General features: G+C 39.0%; 3 pseudogenes; 1 reads left to right on the forward strand and 2 right to left on the reverse strand.

Moving 5' to 3' along the window:
* Positions 1-724: 724 nt before the first annotated feature.
* LOC120291972 lies at positions 725-3,601 on the reverse strand (annotated as a pseudogene).
* A 3,079-nt stretch (positions 3,602-6,680) lies between these two features.
* On the reverse strand, positions 6,681-8,870 carry LOC104440394 (annotated as a pseudogene).
* Positions 8,871-13,103: 4,233 nt separating this feature from the next.
* On the forward strand, positions 13,104-15,582 carry LOC104438343 (annotated as a pseudogene).
* The last annotated feature ends 106 nt before the right edge of the window (positions 15,583-15,688 follow it).

The raw sequence follows: 15,688 nt of genomic DNA on the forward strand, positions 1-15,688 counted from the left end.
ACTTGGCCAAATCTAGCCTACATGTGAGAGGGAACATTATAATATTTAAATATTTAATCATATTTTTATCTAATAATTCAAGTTTTTAAATAATTGATGGTGATCCCACAAAATTTCATGAAGTATTTGGTCAACAAAGAACGAAATTTCACCTTAATAGAACAGTTTGAGCTTTTGGGGGAAATTGTCTAATTTCATACAGGATGGAGGGCTCTTTTGCAGACAATCTATACCACTTTCAAATACTAGAATTAGGCTGGAGTCCACATGCACCATAAGTTATTTTCAGAGCTACAGTACTTCAAATCGTGCGAAACGGGCACGAGATCATCCATTATTTAAAGCATGTTATGTGACAAGCAAGTCGAGATATGTGCTTCCGAGTCATATTCACAGCGAAGCAATGACAAACAACCCATTCAAGATATATGGTAGGAATATGTATGTGGCAGATTTAAGCATGGCAAGTGGATCCTTGGTTTGGAATGATTCCCACTTCACTCATGCACTGAATCCCTTGCTAAGAGAGCTCCAGGGACTAGATGGTATGCGAGCACAAGCTTGGCCTGATGCCTCGGTCATTTGCTCAGTCCGGATTCCAGCATTGCACATGCTGGAAAATTTACTCCCTTGTTGAAAACATACTTGGGAGCTCAGTTGCCTGATGGAAGCAAATCTTCTAAAAAATGAGAGGTAGAATAAACATTACTTTCTTCCTAATTGCTCAACACAATGAAGGTAGCAAGGTCCTTACCAGTTGGCATTGCAGGCACAGAGATTCGGTTCACAGGTTATGTACCTCGCTGTTCACAAAGACATAAACAAAAAGAAATTATGACTGGCTTTATAGCTATGAAACTTGAGCTTAGATATCTAAAGAGCCAATCAAAAGACATAAACCTGATCCAACCATTTCAATGGAAAAGAGGCTTGTAAACGAGTACCAAGTACACCTGGAGTCACATTGAGCATAAATTTGATATGCACATCCAGACTTGAAATATAAGAAATATTCAGTCAAGTTCCATCTGATACCATTGAAGTTATGTCCTTCCTCTTTTCTCTTTTTCTTTATTTTCAGCTGTCTAAATTTGCAAACGTCGGATCATCAGAATTCTTGATTGCCGGCAGATTAGCTATCTGCAATGGAAATGCTTTTTAATGCAAGTACACAAAGTTCATGCTTAGAAAAACGGAGAGCTACCTCAACGTCCCTATAAGCTAAATTTTTTTATTAATAAATCATGTAGTAGTTATTAAGAAATTAGATTAGTAGGTAACCATATACTCATGGAAAGAAGATACCAATCAGCAAGCCCTAAAAATCTAACACGGGGAAAATCTTCCTATTTAGACAACAGAACACAGGCTAAAAAGGCAAACAATGGATGAGTCCTTATAAAACAAGCAACTAGAATATTCAAAGGATAACTTATACCAGTCGAACGCCCAACACCAAAAAATGTAGATCTTAAATCCATATAAACAGCAACTAAGATACATATTTATTACCAAGCCAAGGATATAGTGCATAATTGACTGCCTCTTTAACCAATAAATTTTGTAGTTGACATCTTCAAAATCATATAAAAGGAGATTGTGCTAATGAAAATTATTTTGATCTTTCTTTTGATCTTCGCAATAAAACAATGAGAAATGGACCCAATCATGGCTTTTCAACTGTGCTTTCGATTCCTCCATTCTCAATTCGCAAGACAAACAGTCCAAAATCAGATCATTTGATAAAATCTAAACAACTGGAAATACATGGACCATAATTATACACATTGCTGTGATCCAACTTATGAAAATTCTCAGTCTCAAATTGGAGAAGATGTCGCTATTGAAACAAGGACCCCTAATCTAGAAAGAATAAGAGTCCAAATGGCATGTGTTTCTCATCCAAAGGCATGAATGAGAAAGTAAGGATTTACACCTGTCTTCCATCCAAGCGACACTATACAAGTCATCGAGACATGTTTCATATCCTGCTGGAGGGCTAGGATGCACTCTAGGGCAATAGGTGCCCCAACTGCTCTCTTTTGCATTAGCTGTTGTTGTTGCGTATATGTTCAAATCTTATAGAAGAAGGCCCTCAAATATACTTCCTGATTCGCAAGCTTCAAGGTAAAATACCAGTGTTTATAACACAGGGAACAAAATGAAAAGTTTCTGACAACGTCATGTATGAAGGAAACTACTTTAGTGGACTTAAATTTACCAAACTTTCACATGTCCCAGACGCGTGCTTCTTTTTGAAGACATCATCAGCATATAAGAAAGGACTGGTGGGCTGTTAAACGTCAATGTCAGATGTGAGATTATGATATGAACACAATTATATAAATCAATTCTAAATTGGGGAAGGGATGCAAATGAGATATGGAGCCCAATCCAACTTCTGTGACTTTAGTACAAATATCTCAGTTCAGCTCAACATGTGCCATATAAACACATGAAGACGATCTACAACGAATGGAAGTCATCTTGAGGAACTACTAAGTTCAAACCAAGCACACCAGGGCCACCATGATTAGTCTAGGAGATGAAGATAGTAACATCGGGACCACTGTCCACAACCTTCCCACCGCCTGTTGTAAGAGTGGTCTTGTTTCCAAGGGCGACTGAGAAAAAGTTGTAAACTTCAACATCCTCTCCAGTGTAATCCTACCACCAGAAAAGTAACTAGCGACTTAACATTTGAAAACAGACCTTTGACAAATCTAGACAAATCTTTTTATCCTAAACTAGTGACTAGACTAGGCATTTGAAAACAGACCTTTGGAACTCCTTCATGAGCATATCTCTAACTGGACTGTTAATAATAATTCCAAGCCCGGGGTTCTCTTCATTGTACACAATGTCATCAGACATATAAACAACAGTATTTTCATCCTTCAGCCCTCCTTTCTTCAAAAACTGATATGCACGACAAACATCGGCTTGAAAGGAAAATGCACAAAGAGTGCACAATATCAACAATTGTTAAAAAAAAAAGAAAAAAGAAGTAGACAAATGAAACAAGTGAAGGCAGAATGGAATCCAAATTTATTTTCGGATGACATTAAAAAAAGATTAGCTATTGCCCAGAAGTTAAAGCACTCTATTCCTTTCTTTATTGTTGAAGCAATTTCAATTTGAGGGTACGAGAATATGAAGGTCCAACCAAGAACATGAAATAGAAATATATCATATGAAAAAGTAGGGATGAAAATTGATTTTGAAGGTGGGCCTCTCCTCGTCATCATCGACCCCTCCATGAAATAGTTAGATCTCTTCTGATAAAGTCCCCTCCATACAAACATAATTTATTTATAAAAAAAAAAATCTTTCCAGCTGCAAGGTCAGGCCCATTTTTATCTTGAAATCCAGGACCACTTATAACCGCTGATCCCCTCTTTTTCTATCCAAATGCATCCTCTTAAAACCAAAAAGAGAAAGGACAAAAGGGCCGCCCTAAGCAATTCAAGATTCCATAAAAGATGTCCCTTTAAGAAAAGAAAACAAAATCATTGACGGATCAAACGTTGGATCTGCGCACCACCAAACATGTCGGGTCTCAAACAACGACTAAACTGCCAATCCACCACACTATACCCATATGCCTTTTTCAACTACTTGCGCCTCCCGATTTGGCCTATTTATGAGGATCTTCCGAAAGAGACGCTCAGAACATTACCTTCCTAGCATTATACAACATATGTAGTTATGATGTAACTGATGAGATAAGTAAAAAGCTTAAGCTTGAAGAACTTGCTATCGATAGAAGTTACTACTTGATCATCTAATCTTCCCAAGGCATTGAAGTAGAAGAAACCACTCGGCATAGTTTGGCTAACAAATAATCTATTTAAGTGCTCGCAAATTGCATTTAAAGAGTAAATAACTTTTGCAAATAGATCATCACAGTTACAACTGTGAAACAAGTATAGACCAAAGAAATAAAGAAATTTTATCAGATTATTGAGATTCAAAATAAAATCTTTAGAAACCACAAAATTTACTAAATTCCAGCAATCACATTAACCCTAGGCCCCCAACACTAGAAAACTTCCCATGGAGCTAAATCATATTTCACTCATAGTGGAAAACAGATATAAAATGGTACAATAAGGAGCTCAATATATAGTCCAACTTTCTAAAAAACTAAAAAGAAAAAGAACCATTTACAATAGGGATAAGAAAACACATAAAACTGAGGAAAGAAGAGAGCAAGGGGAGGAGGCCATCTATGCTGTTCATCACTTTTAGCTTTCGTTGAAGCACATTACTTCAGGGTTCAACATCAAAACACCACACCAAAAGAAGATAGTTTATCCAAATAAGAATTGAATCAAGCAAGATGAACAGATTGTGGAGTACCCAAAAGAATCAATGGAAGCAATGTGGAACGAAAGAACAATGAATCCAAACAAGAACCAAGAAAAGATGAGATTAACAGCAACAAAAAGTGGGGGTACATGGGAAGCAAGACAGAAATTTTTGTTCGAAATCAAACTTTCAAAAACACCACCTTGACACTCGCTACCCATGAAGAAAGTACCATGTAAAAACATACACAAACTCCCCTTCGCCAAAACAACCGATCAATCCAAATTGATGCCGACGACCCAACGCGCTCAAAGATCAAGCTTAGCTCATGGAACAAATCGAATGAGGAGCTCGAATTGCGAACTTGAAACAACCCACCTAACCGCCCACTTAGGTTTTGTGTCTCCAACGATCCAGCCTCAAGATCCTCAATTAAAGAAACCAAGAAGAAGAAGAAGGAGAAGGAGAGTTCAAGTTTGAGGGAGGAAAAGAGAATCAACTCACCATTTCGCCGAGGCAATAGGACTCGAAGAGAGATGAGCAAAGTCAGAGGTTAATCGGAGAGGAAGAGGGAGCTGGAGGAGAGTTTGAACTGAGAGAGACAGAGACGAGATGGAGTCAAAGGAACTGAGATGAGATGGAGATTGGGTTTGCTAGTTTCGAAAAAAAAATTAACATTAAAAATTAATATTATTATAATGTAACCCGTTCGATCTAGGTGGGCGGGTGGGCGGATCGCCCATGGAACTTAGAACCAGATCAGTACTTACAAGTTCCCATTAATTGGAAATGGGATCCGGGCTGATTTTCTTAAGAACCACCAATTCTAGGAGGTTCTAGTCCGGTTCCGAGTGGTCCAAGCCAGTTCTCGGTGGTCTGGACGAGTCCCGGTTCCTTTGCATAACCTAATAATATGTCCATCAAATGACGAATCATTAGATATTAACAAGACAAAATCAACATTATTCGAATTACCATTAACTACAGATGCAACATCATATGCAAAATCAACCATAATTCTCTTAGCATTTTCATTCTTCGGTTTAAGGCAATTCCTTTTAAGATGTCATCTCTTGCCACAGCTCCAATAGACAGCATCACTAATCCTAGATTGACTATGTTTGTTTATGTTTATACTACTCCTGTTAACACAAGTACTAATTCTTCCTCTATTTTCATTTATTAAAGGAGTAAATACAAGTTCGCCAGATTCTCTTCTACGGATGGCCTCACTTAAAATTAAATCTCAAACCCAATTAAACATGAAGTTTATTGACCTAGGGGAATTACTAATAGCGATAACAGTAGTATTCCAACTATCAGGTAATGGAGCTAACGGAATCAAAGTAGGTATCTCATCTTCAAAGTTAATCTCAATTGAACTCAATTAACTAATAATCACATTAAATTCATTAATATGATATGTAACTAACGCATGTTCGCTCATATTTAATTAAATAGATGTCACATCAAATAGACCTTGTTGATCGTAGAGAGCTTCTTGTATATATTCGATAGTGCTTTCATCACAAATTGGTTGTGATTTTCTCCTTCACGATATTAAACGCAACGTTACAAGCCAACGTTAGCCAAACTACACCCATAGCTCGTTTATCTAGTAAGGAATAATTCCTAGTCAGCTTGCTTCATTGACTCTAGCTTCTCCTCAAATATGGGCAATGGTAGTTTCATTTGGTAGAAATAATCTCTAATTTGCATCTTCCCAAATCTAAAATCATTCCTATCAAGTCTGTCAACTCTCACTTTTCATTTTTCTTTCGTCATCGATTTGTTTCAACTTAATCGAGTCTTGCTATGATACCAATTATAGTGGAAAGCAAGCGATTAAATAATAAAATATACAAAATAAAAAATTAAATCTTACTCAAGATTTATGTGGTTTGGTTATAATGACCTATATCCATGGGGAGAGTATCAATGAATTTCATTATAGATCAAATGATACAATGAAGATCATATACTCAAGTCACTTAAACACTCTTAGTGTTTTCCAAGCCCTAATTACACCTAATAACTCACGTGGAGTTTAACCCTCTAATTTCTTGCGAAATTATCACTTAATCACATAAAAGAATTATACGCAAATCTTAACACAAAATTTAATCGGCTTAAACATCAATTCTTCTCGGATGTAATTGCACAAATAAGCTTTGCTGCACGAATGACAGGAAGATAACCCACGCTTCTCAAGCACTCTTTCAGCACTTCAAGACTTCGTATCAACAATGGCGTGTGAGCGCTCCCTCAATCAGATTATATAAACTGCCAAGACAAGCCTACATAGGCCTACTGCAGCATGGACACGTAAATCGCGTTCAAGATTCCAAATTTGGTCAATGGTCAGCACTTTCCGTTTTAGATTTTCCTTGGACCGACTTACTTGGATTTCCTTTTCTTGCTTTTCTGAACAAAATTCGGACTTCTCCGAGTCAACAACGATCCAAGTCCAAATACGGACTTTCCTCGTTGAGGCACATTCAATTATCCGGAACTAATATAAGCCAAACGTTATCCCTCTCGAAATGCTCAAAAACGACATCGCCACCGTGCTGCTCACCACCTGGTTCACCGCTGTGGCCAGGCTCATGCCCCAGGCCTGCAGCCTTGTCGGGAATATCTCGGACGAGTAGACTCAAGTGATGGGCCCGAGCCCTATTGAAAAGAGCGGAGACGTCCGCACAGACGGCCTCCACGCACAGCATGATGGCCCACATCGGCTTGGTCCCGGATCGCTTGAGGAACTTTGAACCCAGGCCCAGGCCCAGGCCCGCCAGGGAGACCGCCATTCCAGCCGAGCCCAGCTTCAAGAGAGGCCTCCTCCCAAAATGATCCAAGAAAATAGCCGAAGCAAAGGCAAAGAATATCTTGGCAAGTCCCATTATGATAGTCACCCCTAAAGGCTGTTGGTTATTGCTAAAGTACACGCGGCGGCATTCCTTAACGCCTGCATGACGAAGTTAAGTCCAATGGCTGCCATGAGAATCAGGCGGATGCGCCTCCGGAGGACCTCCTTCCGAAGCCCTGCCCGAGCCATCAGGCCAAAGCGGGCCCGTGGATCGATCGACCCCTTTGTCGGTCTTCATCTGATTTAGCCTCGATTCAGCTTCTACCTCATCTTATTCTTTTGATGTCTTGGTCAGCACCCTCTTCGCTTCTTCGAATCTGCCCTCCATCACTAGCCACCTTGGTGACTCTGGTATCGTCATCACGCCTGCCCTGATCGCAATTGCCGGCACTCTGGCTAACCCAAGCATGAGCCTCCAACTTATATCAACCGGTAGGCTTATAAGGCATAGTTGGATACATACCCAAGTAAAATCCCAACATTGATAAAGACTTGAGGCAACGAAGACAGGAATCCCGGGTCATTGCTGGAGAGATCTTGGTGGTATAGACTGGGGGATCATGAGGGCGTACCCAACATCAATTCCCGCGACCACCCTCCTAGCCATTAGGAACATGGAGGATGGAGCAAGGTCCATCAGAAGTGCACCGATTAGGAACGTGGAGACTGCAGGGACTATCATGTATCGCTGGCCAATCCAATCGGAGGTCCAGCCAGAGGCGAGAGATCCAACCAGCGAGACCGCATCGACACTCTACCTTCAGATCTCATCTAACAGTCGCAAGCGAGGGTGACATTGGAGATGATGAACCGAGCAAAAACCCAGGCGTCGCGACCTTTGGCAGAAAACCAAGCACAAAAAGCTCAGAACTTCAACGGTTGGAGAAGAAGAACAATCATGAGCAAGGGCAAGCCAAGAATATGAAAATACCAGTTGAGGCAACTTTGGATGAAAAAAAGCGAATCAACCTTGGAAGCTGCCTTCCGAAAATGTTACAAGCCCAAAGCAAGTGAGGACTTATCTTGAGCTTTTAACTTTATCAATGTTGGCATTTCTTCAAAGTGGTACAAAAAAATATTACTCAAATGTCCTAGTTTTTTTCAAGAGACTTTAGAGGGCTCAAAATCCATTGGCTATTAGCATGATCGTAGCGGCCTTCGTTCCAAGACTCGTCTCTTTTGAAATGCCACAAGAGATAAATTGCTACAAGAAGAAAGAGCTTACAAAGGGGTTTACGGTGACCAGGCCGACTGTATATAAAAAATACAAGTCTCTACAAAGTTGTAAGACCATGTATGGGGGCTAACGCCTGCTTAGTGCCGGAAGGTCAAGGAGTTTATATGTAATTCTCATGTCGAGGAAAGGTTATTAGTGTTACACGTGAGTAACAGGAATAAGCTAAACAAAGTAGAGAGGCTATGATTGTAGGGATGAGCATAGTTTTATTGTAGAACTTGGAAGTAGAGAATCAGACCGGTGCGGGTTTGTTCTAGATTGTAGGATATACAAGAGAAGTTCCAAGTTTCAATAAATGGGGAATTAGAGAACTTATTCCAACGGGTAGATTTTAGATTTCAAGTGAAACTTGATAGAACTTGAAATTGCTCACCTTCTATTCACAAGTACCTTTTTGCTACTTAAACCTGAATTAATTTGGCTTTCAACAATTGGATATAGCCACTGAGTCCTCATTTGGTTGTGGCACACTTAATAGGGTATAGAAAACTAGGTAAATTTTAGGGGTGAGCATGATTCCAGGGTAGAATTTAGAACTTAAGAACCGGATCAATAAGAATCTGTAGGTTCCAGGTTCCAAGATATACATGGTAGATTTCAGGTTCCAAAAAATAATAAACTTGTTTAAGGGATAGGTTTCAGGTTCTTAATTGGATAGGTTTCAGGTTCTTAATTAGGTAGGTTCCAACTATGCAAGAGGCATCTAGATCCTTCATAGAGCTATTATCTTATGATTTATCGAGGGAGGAACCTTGGCTTGTTCACACTTGTATGGAGAAAAAAAGGAAGTTTGTCAAAGTTTTGAGATCTATTTAGTGGGAGAGTAGCCATCGACAAAGATTTGTTCCTGTGTTCGGATAGAAAAAAGGGGTAGATCTTGGAAGGAACAAGTTTAGGTAAAAATTAGATTTAATCTCTGTTATTAAACGTCAAAGACTCTTTCCGCCTCCTCTCCATTACAAATTACAGGAAATAAAAAACAAGAGGAGACTATTACGGAACGAGATTAATGAATTTGCAAATAAAAAGCGAATTCGGAATTGTTACATACAATAAATAAACTCAATTGGACCGAGCCAGAAAGGAAGTGTGAAGATAAGAGAGCAATCCCTGCAAACTCGGGCGCCACAGGCCACGCGAGAGGTCTGAAGGAGCTTAAGCCGTGTTTGATTGACTTTCGCATCTGTCATCACTTTCTATCTTCCTTTCAAAATATTTCAAAAAACTCCCAAAATAATAAAAAAATCTAAAAATAAAAACTTAACCGTCCCCCAAGTTGTCAATATTTTCATATTTATGGAATGATCTCTAAAACTCCCGTAATTACTTTTTTTTTTTGCCTAAAAATAGGAAATAAATCATAGTATTCCTAATTTGACATCCACCTTCTAAAGCTTGTGTGAGAGGCATATTCGTTTCCTTTTTTTTTGCTATTTTTCTTAATTTATCCATGTCAACAGAGAGAAATCCAAATATTTTCTCACAAAAATTGCATTATTTGTAGCCTAAAATATGTAAAATAACTTTAACTTAGTATGAGTTAATAACATGTTAATAGAGCTGTCAAAAGCGAACTTCCAAAAATGGGAAAAATGTCAAAAAGAACTATAAACTATGCTCATTACAATATATTTACCTTAAATTTTAATTGTGACATAAAAAATCCTAAAATTTATATTTGTGTAATATATTTACTTCAAATTATTTTTTATGATGCAAAAAACCGTAACATTGTACTTATATGACATATTTAACCTAAATTTGAGGTAAATATGTTGCAAGGATTTTGATGTCATAGAATTTTTTGGGGGTAAATGTGTTGGGGGGTGAACAAAAGAAAATTTGAGGTAAATATGACTTAGAGTTTTCAGTGATTTTTTTTTTTCTCTAAAATATTGAATTATTCAAATATCAAAAATAATTTTCCTTTTGCTTTTGGCTTTTTGTGGGCTCTTCGCTGACCCGCCAAAACAGCAAAAAACGCGTACAGCTAGAGCCTGGGTTGAGCTAACCTAGAATCAAAATTTTCTATTATTATTATTATTATTATTATTATTATTATCTTTTGCTTTTTTTATTCAGTCAAAACAGCAAATGTCATGCCTGTAATTATGGGTAGGCCAGCCCATTGAGGGCGCACATGACAAAATTTCTATTCTAGAAATTCATTTCTAATCAGAAATTGATTTCTCAATTTCTATTCCCCGGACAAGTTTTTGAGCAAAGAAACCCGTTTTATAACGATTCAAAATTTTTATTTCGGAATAGAAATCCGTTTGATAACAGAATAAAATTTCTATTTATAGGAATAGAAATTGATTAGATAACAATATAGGAAATCCTTAAATACAAAATAATAGTCGAAATAATACTAATACATTACAAAAGTTGAAAATACAATTTCATGGAAATTACGACATATTATTATCCATTGCCATTTTATTGGCAATGGTTTTCCTAAGCGTATTTATTTGATTTCCATCCTCGGTCAATGTATTGTTTGCAAGCTCATCCTGCGTAGGTTCAGACAAGTACCGCGGAATCATGAATATGGGTGCCATCAATGGCATCCATATAGCCTTATCATTTGATCAAAGACTAGTATTATACAAGATTATCAATAAAATAAAATTGATGGTGTAAAGAAATATATGAGAATTCTACCTTGAAGTAACATTTATGGTTAAGAACCAATCGGGGGAAGGTTGGTTTATTTTGATTATCAAATTGAATCAGTCCATTGCTCATTCCTAATTTCTTTATTGTTGCTCAATGAACCTTTGATGGCCCTTGCATAGCAAAGAGAGAGATTCTCTTGGATCTCTTGCCTTCGAATTAAAATTCAAGATTGTGTAACAATTTAATTATTTTGATTTTGCAAAAATTTTGAATCCGTAAAGAAACAAGGTTAAATTTCTAGACACGTTTTTATTCATCTATTGCGTAAGAAATTTTTATCCAACTAGCCATGCGCGTGCTCTTTCTAGGAGGAAAGAGCCTCATTGTTTTTAAGTAAGCATTTAAGAACTTTGGTCGTTTATGAAAATTGGGGACCCATTCGATTGCCTTTCAATCTAAAGAGGAAGTTATAAAAAAAAAAATTGAAAAAAAATTTAAAAAAAACATGAGCAAAATAAGAAAAAGAAAATTAGCAATAATTTGTGAAGTTGTGGTTATGAGTGAATTAAGTTAGCAAAAAAGCACAAGGCTCTTTTATATGGTTTAATTTCAGCTTATGATTTTTATTTCAAAACGAGAAGTTAAAAATTTCAGTTTTTCGATTTTTCGATTTCTCTATTTCGGAATAGAAACTGTTTCAGAAATAGAGAAATCAAATTGCATTACCAAACGGATTTTGTTCCAAACCTATTATAAGGAACAAAGAAACAGAGAAATCGAGAAATAAAAATTTTATCATACATGTTTTAAGTGGACGAAGCGCGTCATATGGGTCCCACTTCCCTACCTCCCGAGAAAAATATTGGCTGGGTTTTACCCTCCCCGTAGGCCAAATGTAAGACCACTCAGCGATCGACACGTGATCGACACGTGGCTCCATGTAGACGACGGCGTCAGAGGTTCAAAATTTGTGCGCACCACTCCCGGGACTCACTCACCACTCTGACGCTATCTCTCCTCTGCGACCTGTCGACTCATCCTCTCTCTCCTCTCTCTCTCTCTCTCTCTCCCCGTTCTCCGTTCCGTTGCGGGAGAACAAAACGCAGGTGCTTCTCTCCATATTCTCTTCCCCCTCCTCTGCTCTCTCTCCTCCGCTGGTTGCCCGCGACGCCAACCCGACGCCCTTTCCCCCTCCACCGTAGCCTCTGCTCTCACTCCTCCGCTAGTTGCCCGCGACGCCGACGCCGACCCCCTTTCCCCCTCCGCCGACGCCTCTGCTCTCTCTCCTCCACTTTGGTTGCCCGTGACGCCAACGCCCTTTCCACCTCCGCCGACGCCGACGCCCCCGCCCGTTGCCTCCGTCGCCCCCGACTCCGACGCCAACGCCCCTCCGCCTTCGCCCCCGACGCCGTCGCCGACGCCCTTTCACCTCCCTCTCGTGACCTCTGCTCCGCTCTCTCCCTCTTTCCTCTCGTGACGTTCTGCACATGTTTTGGATCGTTTCTTGGCCGCTTGGTTGTTGAGGGGGCATGACTCGAGAAATTTTGAGCGTTGAAAGTCAGTAATCCATGTTGTACATGGTTTTCGTTCGACCAAAGGTGCCTCAAATGGGTGCATCCGCCTTCGCGGTTCGGTGAGGTCTCGAGTATGCCCTCGTACTGCATCTCTTCTTCCTTGCTCAGCAACATCATACTGCCTCTCTCTCTCTCTCTCTCTCTGAGTGTGTCTCTGTGCATTCTTTCATCCACGAGGCAAGCATTTTGACTAGGGTTCAGGGGTTACGCCACCCCTTCTTTGAGGTTCGTCCGGGTACCTCTCATTTTTGCGTGAATCCGGTGTGAATGTTATAGTCTTTCTTTCCAGATGACTACCCTTTTCACTTCGATCAGTCCTTCAGCAAAAGCGACTGCTAAGCGACAATGCAAAGGCAGTTTCGAATCCTGGGTTTCGCTCTGTGATGCTAAGCCTTGCTATGGTTCCTTAAAAAGTTGCTGACTTTTTCGCACGTTGTAGCTTCGCGGCTGCTCCGAGATTCTGGGTTGGTCATTTGTCTTTCTCGGAGCGAGCGAAATGGTGTCCAAAAGAGGCGTGTCGAATTCGTCGACACCTGAGTTGGCGGCGACTTCTAAGGACAAGAAAGGGAATAAATTGAAAGGATTGTTGGCTTCAGTTCCTAGTTCTACCAAAAGTCATGTCAAGGTATTGTCTTTTAATCAAACCTATCGTTCCACCCCTGTTTTGGGGACTTGACCATTTAGCATTCATTTTTTCTGCAGAAAAATTCTGGTGCAAGCATTGGTGAAGTCGTGTTGCCTAATAATGACCCGGCCAAAATTGAGGCAATGACATTTCACGAATTGAGAGCTACATTGAGGTGGAGATGAATTGTTTTAGTTGCAAGTGTGATAGTCGTTATAGTGTTTCCTACGTAACCTTTACAGTAAGCAAAAATCAAGTTTTTCTATTTGATGCTTGCAAGGAAGATTATTGAGCAGGGAAGTGAATATTACTGATGGAAACCATGAGGTCTTGAGAATTTGCCTTCAACAAAGAGCAATTTGTTTATGAAAATGAAATTTTTGCATCACGCTTTTTCTCAAAATGATAACGAAACCTGTAAGTCCTTTTTTGTCTTTCTATGGTTGTTTCTGAGGCTTGTAAATTGTTATCGTAAAGCATGTGGGAAGAGTACACGGAACGACTGGGTTGAAGGACTGGTTTCCTACCTCTTGTTGCAATTCAGAGGCATTCTGATTTGTTACAGCGAGTGCATTTGACCCCAAGGAATTGTCATATTTTGACCGAGAATGTCGGAGTATGTATAGACATTCTGATGTTTTAATCTAGTTAATTGATATAATAATATGCTTGTAGTAGGGTTAGTCCATTTGCTTTGTGTCTATTCGAATGAAATGCTTCTCATCTTAAATAAAGATCACAGCCAATGATCAGTTAAGTTGCTTATGAGATATAATTAGCATCTCAAGTGATGTTGGACGAATAATAAAATCGACATGAGTTGCACTTTGTATGCTGTGAGTTCTACCTGAATCTCTGCAGAAGCATAGTCACAAAAAAGAGGAGAGAATTAAGTCTTGATCTCTATTCAATAGATAAATAGCTGCTCCAAGCAAAGAGAGAAATTATGTTACCTAGTTGAATATATTTAAGATAGCATGGTCCATAGACTCTGTGCTTTGAAATGGCCTAGCCAAAATGTGACGAAAGATGATCAAATTGTGATATATTTTAAGCCCAAGTATAATAGTTTATATTATTGGGCAATTAGAGTTTTCTTTCATTATTGCGAGTGCTTTTTCTCACATCTATCTTCCTGGTACTTAGGACCTTGCAGGGGAAGTCGCTCAGAATCTGCACGAGTATTTTAGAGCTGTATACAAGGTTGATCATATTCTACCTGGAATGACATCTTTCTGATGTGAATGACATTATCTTGCATGAATATCTCTAGGTTTGAAGTTATCTGACATGGCTTCATCCAGGTGGTTACTGAAGCAGACATCGAAGAGTTTGAGGCAAACTATAGAGGTTTTGATTTTGAAAAGAATGATCTTAGATTCAAGGGTAACATGAACAGGTGGGGTTGATATGTCCTTTTTCCTCTCTTTTTTCCTTTCTTATAGATGCCTATCTGACATAAAAGTATTTGAAATCTTTTGTACTTTTTCCTTCACAGGTTTTTCTGTTCGATGCTCTGCTCAGATCCCAAGCTTAATTACCACCGCTTTAAGGATATCATTGATGATGCAATAGCAGCAGGTTGGTTTTTTGACAATTTGATCTCTTCTTGACCGTTAGATTTACTCTTAAACCTCAGTCAGAATTTGAGACTTCAAGCAAGGCTGGGCTTCATTGTGTTTTATAGAGTTTAGTAACAGTGAGGTCAATATGTAAAAAACAATTTTCTTTCACAGTGATAAAATTTAGCACAGGTTGCTCATTTACTTTTTTGGACAGCATCCTTTTTTGTCTTTTTATGTTTCTAAATAATGCTGGTCTGAGGATACTGGTGTTTAGTAGCCTAGATCTTATGCGTGCTTGATAATGTAGCGTGCACTATCCTGTTATAGTGCTTAATGCATGCTCTGTTTCTCTGTGTCCTACAGGAACGTTGAAGACAACCAAGGCATGCGAGAAGTGGGCAAAGCAAATTTCCAAAACTGAACCACCTACAGATCCTCTTACAAAGAGGGGGAAGTGAGTGACACAGCTGCACTGGGCTTTCTATTCTACATAATTTTTGCTTCGATTTCTTGACTGTACTGTTAGTAGTATGTTCTTCTTTTGAATTGGAATGCTAACCTTTGTTTCCCATTTCTGATAGAGCGAAGAAGAAGCCAGAGGATCTTCTTGCAATTATATCTTAGCACCGTAGCGAGCGAAGGAGCATTTTGATTTTATGTTTTCATCTCTGGTGAATAAATATGGTGGTGGAATGCAGAGTTAGGAACCCAGTGAAGAAGAGTTTGAGGCTGCAAGAAAGAAACTTGAGAGCCGAAAGTCTGCCAAAAAGTCCAGGCAGAAATAAAAAGAACATGTGATGTAGCTTTTGATTGGATTAACTGTGTATAGCTTTGGTGCTTTGAGCACTCTCTTATGCTCCCAATTTCTGTAGCCAAAATTGGTGCGTTTGA

This window comes from Eucalyptus grandis, chromosome 3, assembly GCF_016545825.1.
Source record: "Eucalyptus grandis isolate ANBG69807.140 chromosome 3, ASM1654582v1, whole genome shotgun sequence".
NCBI lineage: Eukaryota > Viridiplantae > Streptophyta > Magnoliopsida > Myrtales > Myrtaceae > Eucalyptus > Eucalyptus grandis.